Source organism: Sylvia atricapilla, chromosome 16 (genome assembly GCF_009819655.1).
Source record: "Sylvia atricapilla isolate bSylAtr1 chromosome 16, bSylAtr1.pri, whole genome shotgun sequence".
NCBI lineage: Eukaryota > Metazoa > Chordata > Aves > Passeriformes > Sylviidae > Sylvia > Sylvia atricapilla.
In genome coordinates this window covers 1148436-1158368 of record NC_089155.1, presented here as the reverse complement: position 1 = coordinate 1158368, position 9933 = coordinate 1148436, and the positions used below count along the sequence as shown (strand labels likewise).

Genomic DNA, 9933 nt, shown 5'->3' with positions numbered 1-9933 from the left:
TTTTGATTTGCTTTGGAACACCAAGCCACGCCATGGCTGTCAACCAATGTTGGATGGTTGCTTTGGAGTTAGTTTTAAGGTGTCGTGTGGCTACGATTACTCCACTGTATCTGTCTACAGTCTCTGCAAGCCATGCTCGGGGTTTTAGCAGCTGACATAGTGTAAAGACTGTTTGCCATATTTCTGAGGCTTTAAGGCCTCGGGGCCTGACTCCGCAGGACCACAGCGGTGATTTCTGACAGTGGGGGCATGTGGCTACAATGTGTTTTGCATTAATGGTGGAGATTCCGCACTTTTTTGCTAATGCTTTAGCCCCTATGTGGAGAGACTCGTGTAGCTGACGGGCATCTCTCAGTGTCCACAGTCCCTTAGCAGCAGCGTCTGCCTTGTCATTGCAGCTTTGAAAGTACCCTTTGGTGGGATTGTGACTGTTAACATGGATAATGGAAATGGTGCCTTTTTGCGAGAAAAGTGCTTCTTCAAGCATCACTGCTGCCGTGGATGTTGACACACCGGGCCCTGCCATGGCTAGGCAGAGCTTGGCTACAAATATGGAGTCGGTTACAATGTTGAGGTGCTCTTCTGGGAACAGTCCACATGCCAGTACTACGGCTGCTTCTTCGAGTTGCTGGACCGAAAGCGTAGGGTCGGTTGTTTTGATGCATTGCCACTTGTCTTCTGATTCCCACACTGCCACTGCGGTTGAGGTTAGCGAGGATGCATCTGTGAAGATTGTTGGCCCTGGTTGTGGTCAATCGATGACTTTTGGCGAGAGGTCCATGTCGACGATTGCAAGCAGCTGAGTCCAAGGAGGTTTTGTTGCGTTGCGAATTTCTCCTCCAAAACCAGCAAGGGCTAGGGCTAGATGCTGTTGTTGATTGTGCAGAGAGCTGTTTGCGGAAGGACAGGTATATCTTCGCAGGTGCAATGCCCAGGTGCCTTAGGGCGAGTTTTCTGCCTTTCATGATGAGGTTGCCAAGACACTTGACTCCCAGGGAAGATGTGCGTGATGGTTTTCCCAGGACTACCCATTGTATTGGTTGGGCTTTGTCAGGGGGTCCTTGGGCTGGTGCTCTCACTCTTCCTTTCTTTGTAAAGTGGACATATAAATCAAGTGGTGTGCCTGGGTCCCATCTGCTGACTGCGCTCATGGACATTTGCTTGCTGTTCGATAAAATCAAGCGAGCTTGCTGCTTCTGGTGTCAGAGTTTTCTGCTTCCATGGGTGTTTTCCTTTTAAGAGGTCATTTAAGGGGTCCATGATCTCATGAGGAATCAGGACAATGTTGCGGAGCCACTGCAGGGATCCCACTAGTTGCACGTCATGAAGCGTCTTGATGTTGCAACAGATTTTTATCTGGGGAGGGGTTAGGTAGAGGCTTGTGATTCCCACTCCTAGAAAGGTTACACATGGTCCCTTTTTTATTTTTGCACTTGCAATTTCAAAGCCATTTGTTTTCAGAGTCTCTGAGACTGTTGACACTAGTCGATCTACTTGGTCTTCTGTTGGTGCAGAGATTAGGATGTCATCCATGTATTGGATAATAGTTGCAGCCGGGTTGCTGTGTCGGTGTTCTGGGTTGACGCTGTCCTCTATCCCATATCTTGGACTACATTGTTGTGTCTGGCAGCTACCCCCTCCCTCTCTGGCGGGGCCTGCTGCTTTTGCTGCTGCTTCTCTTGCTCTCGCTCTCTCTCTCTGGCTGGGCTGCGAGCTTGCTGCTTCTGTATCGCTCTCTGGCTCAGCTGCTCACTTGCTCGCTTGACCTGCTGCTGCTTGCTGCTTCTCTCTCTCTCTCTCTCTCTCTCTCTCTGCCTGCTACCTGCCCCTGCCACTGGCTCTTGCTGCTGCTGTTTTTTTTTCTTTCTATCCTTTTCTTCCCATCCCCCCCGAAGATTTTGGACTGGCTCCGGACCTGACCTGACCTGAGAAGTCAGAGAATCTCTGGGCCTGCAAAGAAGCCGTCGTACCCTCCCCCACAGTAACTTGTTTTTCTTACTTTGGTGTTGGGGAGTGTTCTTTTTCATTGTCAATAAATCGTTTTTTTCCACTTTTCCTCCAAGGCATTTTCCTTCCTGAACCCAGGGCTGGGGGGGAAGGGGTGGTGGAGGTTCAGTTTAGGGGACTTTTAGAGGTTCTCCCCTAATTTATTCCAAACCAGGACAGTTGGACAGGTGCAAGTGTAGCGGAGTTTCTAAGAGATGGAGGACATGACTTGTATTTGGAGTGAGGTGTGAGCAATTCCAGACTAGGCCCTTTGGCCTGTGGGGCCTGTGGGCTCCTTGGGTCTGCGGGACCTGTAGGCCTTTGTGGTGCAGTAGAAATTCAAGTTGTGGCGCAGCAAAAATTCACCTCTCTTTCTTAAGGTATTTCAGGTACTAACGGGTGTTCACATGTAGATGTATAGTGCTAATACAGCAGCTACCTTAAGGCGGCAAATGTGTACATTCTTTGTGTGCCTTGTAATGTCAATAAAATTGTAAGAAGATAAATATGGATACACAAACAATAAACGTCAGTACGACATTTATCACTGCATCAGTGTGGATGTGTCATAGCTCAGTCCGACCTCTCAAAGGAACCCTAACTTTATGCAAGTGCTCAGTCTATGGTGATTTGGCAGATGGTAGGAGAGTTGAGCATTCCTTGAGGCAAAACTTTCCACTGGAAGCGCAGGCTGGGCTGTTGGCTGTTCGGGAAAACAACAGAAAAGGCAAACCGCTCCTTGTCTTCACCATGTAGGGGTATGGAAAAGAAACAATCTTCAACGTCAAGCACTGCACGGGGCTGCCCTTCTGGTATCATTGAGTTCATGGGCAGTAAAGTTTGGACAGAGCCCATTGGCTGGATTTTTTTGTTTACTTCCCACAGGTTGTGCAGCAGGCAGAAGCCTTCACCAGATCGTTTGGGTGTTACAAAGACCAGGGTGTTCCATGCACTTGTGGAGGGTTCTATGTGATTCTGCTGCAGCTTGCGGCTAACTAGCTCAAGGAGGGCAGTCATTCGAGGCTTTGACAAGGGCCACTGCTGAACCCACACAGAGTCAAGTGATTTCCATGTTAATTTGATGGGTGAAGGCGGCACGCAGCTGTGGCCCTCAGAATAAATTTGTCAAACTGACATTCAGTTGGGCTAGGGCATCTCTACCTAACAGGAGTGGACATCTTGACATAACATACAGGAAAAGGGTGACAGTTTTCTCTGTCTTTTTTTAGTGAGAAGTGTTATTGCTATTAATTGAGTGCTTTTGAGGGCCCGAGACAGCCCCCCAATTCCACCTACCATAGGGGCCTCTTTTACTTCCCAATGTGGGAGCCAATACATTTCCAGGACAACAGTTACGTCTGAGCCAGGATCAATCCAAAAAGCAAGAGGGATAGCAGTGTCGTCAGAGCTTTTAGGAAGATAACAAAATCCCTGGACTATAAGCGGGTGTTTGCCTATCTTCATGACCAAGGCCACCCAGGGGTCTTGTTCCCAGAGGCCTGTTCCTGGCATTCTTGGGGCGCAGATGGATCTGGCTGATCTATTGGCTGAGCTGCAAAGTTGGTCATTTCTCGAGGGGGCAGTGGGTATGGGAGCTCCGTGCCCCATTGAGAATTGGCATAGTTGGGCTGCTTCATGTTCCAAATGGGAGGGAGCTGTGTGTGGCCCGGCCGCCCCCTCTCCCTCCTGTTTCCCTGAGGCTTGGACCTACATTCTTTGGCAAAGTGCCCTTTCTTCCCACACCCCCAGCACGGCCCCTTAGGTCGTGTTTGGTGTGGGAAGACTGCTGCTGATGGGTGCCCTGACTGGGGGCAATTTATTGCAACGTGGCCTGCCTGGCCACACTTAAAGCATGCCATTACACTAGTTATTGCAGTACGAACGGCTGCCTGGATTGGGGCTAGTTGTTCTTTGGCGACATGCTTAATCATGTCTGCGATACTGGACCCTGCTGGTAGTGACCACAAAATGTCTTTAGCGGTTGAATTGCATTGCTGGCGTAAACACTCTGCTAGCACAGGGCCCTTTGCCTCTGGGGGTATTGCCTTGCTTTATCGTGGCCCATGGTGATGGTTTAGCAATAACTCTGGAGGCAGAGTGGATAGCTTCTCTAGCAGCACGGGTAGTTACCATGACCTCGTGGGGCCGTAGGCCCTCGGCCTGTGCCTGGGGGGTGATCATGGTCGGGTCTGTGCCCATTAACCGCTGCAGGCTGGAGCCATGTAGTGGATGGTCTGCCCCAGTTACCGAGGCTAGTTGCTTTGCACAATTGTCCTCCCATTCTTGTTTAAAGACAATCATTCCCGCCCCATCAAAAATTAATCTGCAGGTTTGTTTAATGTCAAATGGAACCATGTCATCTCCCCCGAAAACACTGTCAATGAGGGTGGAAACCATAGCTGAATTGATCCCTCTGTCCACAATTGCTTTGACAATCACCTGCACATCTTTAGGGTTTAGTGGTGAATAAGTTCTCTGATTTCTGCCTTGCCCCCCCACTCTGACCGTAAAGGCCAACTTGGCTGAAGGGGCCCAGCTGGCACACACTACTGTTATTTTCTTCCAGTCCATGAGTGGAGTTTGCTCCTTCCCTTTGACCCAAGCAGGAGCATTAAGGTTATTGATTTTACCTGCCTTCACTATCTCTTTGTCGGAGTCGGAGCCCGAGTCAGCTATTGAACACTCCTGAAACCACTCGTCCCAGCTGTTGTCTGACTCAGAGCCGGAAGTCGACTGACCAGAGGCTTTGGGCTCTGGTACCTTTTTGTCAGGCTTCGACCCTGCCCCTTTCTTTTAGGGTCGGGCCACTCCTTCCCCCTCGGCTCACCCCGCCTCCTGCTAGGGGAGGCTCTTGCCTTGCAGGATGCTTTTTGATAAGCGTCTGAGCTGACCTTGTCCACTTTTCTCTCCCACATACACTGTTTGCAAGTGTCCATGTTATCTAACAGACCTTCTTTGTTCTCTCTAGCCACGGCTGCACCTCTCTCATCCCTTTGTAGTTCAATGCCATTTTGTGGTGCATAGGGCAGGGGTCTCTCCCAGGCCCCCTTGGACCCTGACTTAACAGCGGCGCTCCTGGCCTCTTCCTCTAACCCTTCCCAACATACTTGTGCCTGCTCCTTTCCCTCTGTAGGTTGATCCGAGCTCTGAGGCTGTAAAAGGGGCTTTTGCCCCTGCAAGTTTTCATACTCAATAAAATCACTTTCGTCTGTGGTCTGTGTGGCTGCCCCAACCCCCAGCGGGGGTGTGACCATCAGGCAGTTCTGTGCAGCTTTCCAGGTCTTTTGCTCTTGCAGAGCCTTTTGCAAAGCCTGCACAACTGTTCCCCACGCCTTAAGATGCTTTCTCGAGCCTGAGGACGTTGTTTCCTCGGCCAGAGCATTAGTACATTTACCCCATATTTCTGGGTGGAGTATCTCCACCGGACGATCAATGACCCCAATTTGCATCAGTCTCGCAATAGCAAGAGTAAAATCTTCTAGTTTGCACTCAATTCCCCATTGCTTATGAATCTGAGATACGACCTTTGCAAGAACTTCCATCCTCCTTGCTGCTCCAGGGACGTCCCCCTCACCGAGCTAGACCCGCTGCTTGGCCGTTGCTTCACCCGTCCAGGTGACGCCCGTTTTTCCAGGATGATTTCTCGGGTTTCGGCACCACTTGTTGCCTCCTGCGAGGCGTGGTGACCTGGTTCAGGAACAGCACGGCGGCCAACCCCAGACTGCTCGGGCCATCAGCTTACAGACACCAGTGTGGTGGATGGCAAATGGCATTTATTACTGCATTGCCTTGGTTTATATAACTTGTGTTAATTGCGCCATTTTCTTCTGCTTACGTTATAAACTAGGTGTTATTGGCTAATTAGGGGTCAAGTGACGTTTGCTGAGGAGGGAAGGGGGGTTCTGTCTGCCCGTACAGCGCGACATCTTCCAATCGCCTGTCCCTAATTACCTTGAATTACCCACACAGCTACCAGCCCGGGACTTTTCCACTGTTCCCTGCTTGGTGCTCTGAAGATCCTACAAAGGCACCGAGACCAAACTGCCCTGGGTTTTTTTGTAGCAAAGTCCTCGAGGTTCTTGGTACTGTTTTTGTTATCAATGCTGTAGGTTTTTTTGTTGTTTTTGTTTGCTTTGTTATACATACTAGTAAAGAACTGCTATTTCTATTTCCAAAATCTTTTGCCTAAAAGCTTTTAACTGCAAATTTATAATTGGAAAAAAGGGAGGTGGTGGTGGTGGTTTACATTCTCCATTCCAAGGGAAGCTCCAGCTTTCCCTGGCAGATACCTGTCTTCCCATACCAAGACAGCCACCCCTCAGAGCTGTCTTACCTTCTCCTCCGTCCAGAAGTAAAAGGAGGGTTGGCTTGGGCACATTCAGTTTTGTATGGGTATTACCAAAGGTTGTCTTCAACTCTCTCAGTGGTCAAAGCCACATGCTAGTAGCCAAGAACTGACCCCTGACAGGTCCCTGTCCTTTCTAAAACAAGGTGCAAGGTCCTGGCAGGGCAATATTCCATTAACCAAAAAACTGAAATGTGTTAACCTATGACAACTGTGATATATGGTATTCCTTCAATGGATGGCAATACAAGGGGCTAAAAATTGCTTTGCAGGCTCCTGTTTGTTTAAGTTAACATGTTAGTGCTTCACTGAACAAGAAACAGTGCAGGCAAGTGCTGAAGAAAGGATCTGGAAACCTGGTTTCCGTGGAGCAGCCCATAAGGAGTCTGTGAGACTGGGCTGACTTTCCCAGCAGTGCACCTGCTGGAGTGTTTGCAGAGAGCAGAGAACACTGCAGAGAGGTGAACACAGTGTGTCCCCAGGAGTGATTCAGGCAGGCAGATGGTGTCACTCCCCAGCTGCAGCAGGGAGTGAGGTTAAACAGCCCATTCCCAGGGGCTCTCAGGACACAGAGCCCTTGCATCATCCCTAAACAATGCTGGGCTGTGAAGCAAGGCAGTGCTCCCTGCAGAGTGCCCTGTGCTGCCTTTTCCACTGGCTGTGTTTCACAGCCAGAGAGTAGTTGGAAAGGAGTTTTTGAAGGCCATCTATTCCAAGTTCCCTGCCATAAGCAGGGAAATCATCCATTAGACAAGATTGCTTCAAGCCCTGCCCAGCTTGGCCTTGAACGTTTCCAGGGATGGGCTGCCACAGCTTCTCTAAGAAAATTGTGTTTTACTACCTTCACAATAAAGAAATACTAAAGAAATCTATTCTGACCCTGCCTTTTGGCAATAGGAAGCCATTCCACCTTGTCCTGTCCCTCCATCCCTTGTCCCAAATCTCCCTCCAGCTTCCCTGGAGTCCCTTTGGGCACTGGAAGGGGCTCTATGGTCTTTCTGGAGCCTTCTCTCCTCCAGGAGAACACCCCCAGTTCTCCCAGCCTGGCTCGAGAGCACACGGGTTCCAGCCCTGGGACCATCTCCAATGGTCCAACATCTCCACCTTTCTCTCGTGCTGGATCCGCAGGGCCGGAGGCAGCTCTGCAGGTGAGGGTCTCACCTGAGTGGGCAGAGGGCAGAATCCCCTCCTCACAGGCTGCCCACACTGTTCGAACCCAGGTAACCCAGGTCGCTGTAGCTAAGTACTATCAGCACCTGCAGACTAATCAATACTATGAGCTAGGGGAGCAGCAAGTGAGTGCGGTATGGAAATTAAGATCGCGGGAAGGGCGAGACATAGCCTGAGGAAACAGAGCTGGTGCTGTCGCTGTCCCAGCCGGGCTGGGCTGCAGCTGCCGGGGCGCAACAGAAGCGGGGCCTGAGGGCAGGGCAGGGTCGGACAGGACAGCAGCGTCCTGCAGACCCCGCGATGGCAGGGGAAGAGGAGCTGGAGCCAGGCTAGCGGAACGGCACCGACGGCTCCCGGTCGCTCGAGCTGGACGGGCCCGGGCAGCAGGTCCTCGCACCCGAGGGCTCGGGGGCGGTCAGTACCGGTGAGCCGCACAGGCCCACCCCAGGCCCGTATGCAACGCCCGGGGACCGGTGAGATGGCGGAGCCTCCGGGATTCACGGACAGCCCGGGGTGCGGGCGAGGCCGGGGTGCGCGGCCCCTTTAAGAGGAAGAGCACCACAGCAGCACAAGGCACGGCTGCTGCCACTCCACGCATGCGCACATCGTGTCCCTGCGACTTATTCGGTGCCGCCGGCACAGGGGTTGTGTGCAGGGGCGGGGCGTCGCAGTGTAGCGTGCTCGCGCATGTGCAGGGCTCGGCCCCGCCGTGCGCTTTGTGGCGCTGCCGGAAGCGGGTGTGGGCCGAGCGCAACGAGCGGCGCTCCCGGTCCCGTGTGGCCGCGGCCCCGTGGCGCCGGCGGCCTGAGGGAGCGGCGCGCCCCGACATGTCTGCCGGGCTCTTGGCGCAGGTAAGACGGCCAGGCTTCCGGCCACGGCGCTGTCGAGCTCGGCCAGCTTCGCCGCCCGCGAGGCCTGTGGCGCGGGCGCCGCCCGGAGCCTCCGCCGCGCTGACCTCTGCGCTGCCGCGGCGGGGCCCGAGCGGGGCGGGCGGCGGGCGAGCACGTCTCCGGGGCACCCCCTGCGCCTCGAGCCTGGCTTCTGCCGCGGAGCCACCGCAGGGCGGGCGGGAGCGACTCTCGATGACCTCCCCGGCGGGCCAGGGCCCTCTCGGCCCTTGCTTCGGCCCAGGAGTAGAACCGCGTTTCGGGTCCCTGGGAGGAGCGTGAGGTGTTATCTGTGGTCTTTCTCCCGTGTGGATCCTGCGAGCGGGAGCTGGGCCTGAGGGTGGGAAAAGTTTGTGTCGCTGTTTCCCTGCAGAGTCCGACCAACAGCCCGCAGACGCCTCCCGGGCTCTCGGGCTTCTGCTTTCCCTGTCTCCTTTGGTCTCCCGGCCCAATGGATAGTAGATAGTTTGTACTTGGCAAATACTGGACTGCAACGAGGCTTCTCCTCGGAATAAAGGGGCTGTGCCTGCAAGAGTCCTTCCTACTTGAGGAGTTTGGAGCCTTCATGAGAAATCGGACTGATGAATAAGGGCCAGTGTAAAATAAACTGCTGAGTAAAAATTTTCTCAGTCGAGGACATTCTTTCGTGGTCAAATTCTTTAAATAGTTTTTGGCAGAGATGAGGGGTTTGAAAACTTACTCAGGTAACCTGTCTAGAAGATAATTTTCTCAAATCTACTGTTAAAAATGAGAGTGATCGTGAGAAGCAGAGTGGTGCTGATGTCTGAGTAATGATGCTTGAAAGCAGAATAGTAACCAAAACATATAAAACTGACTATGTTTTTGCTTTCCTATGGCTCTATTCCTCTTCATTTGTAACAGTATGCAACTTCTAGGCAGTGGCCTTCTGTATAGCAGGTGCTTTGCCTCCTGCTTTGGCCAGGCTGTGTCCAGCAGTGTTCCTGGGAACTAAGGAGGCCATGGGGTCCATGAACTGCGAGTGCTGGAGGTAGTGAGACTGGCATCCTGTGGCTTAAATGATACATTATGTTTGAGAATTAACCTTCCCTGTTGTGCATTCATGTATTAACTTCTGCTACAGTAATGCAGTAAAACCTGACAAATTTGTTTTCTCTGGGCAAGGGCAGCTGTGTTTCTCTTCTCTGATCCTTAGTAGTGCTGTGGCTGAATGGCTTGGGAAAGGATGACAGAAGTTCCTTAGTTTTGTGTGCCGCATCTCTTCTTGCCTTGAATGTACACTTTTAAAAAAAATTAGTAGTAACCCTGACCTGCATACTTTTTTTTATTCTTTAACAAAATACTTAAAATATCAACTTTCTGCTGGCCTTTCTCTCAGATAGGTCTTCTATTTGGTTCTTGCCGTTTTTATTTTTTGCCTGCTCTCTGCTCTGGCTGTTGTCCTTTACACACAGTGCGTACCTTAGGCAGAGCTGATCTGTTAGATGGCTCCAGAGGTGAGCTACCAGGAGGGCTGTGCTTCCTCAGGCCTGGTAGACTTAATACCAGAGGTGCAGTTAGTCTCAG

The 9933-nt window shown here is 51.9% G+C and overlaps 1 protein-coding gene across 6 annotated transcripts in view; it reads left to right on the top strand.

Moving 5' to 3' along the window:
- The first annotated feature begins 8215 nt into the window (after window positions 1–8215).
- RALGAPB (Ral GTPase activating protein non-catalytic subunit beta) overlaps window positions 8216–9933 on the top strand; it is a 64029-nt gene continuing 62311 nt past the window's right edge. For all 6 annotated transcript variants that reach the window (XM_066330506.1, XM_066330505.1, XM_066330504.1 and 3 more), the window contains exon 1: window positions 8216–8352. The gene's annotated coding sequence lies outside the window, so the exon portion shown is untranslated. The remainder of the gene's footprint in view (window positions 8353–9933) is intronic.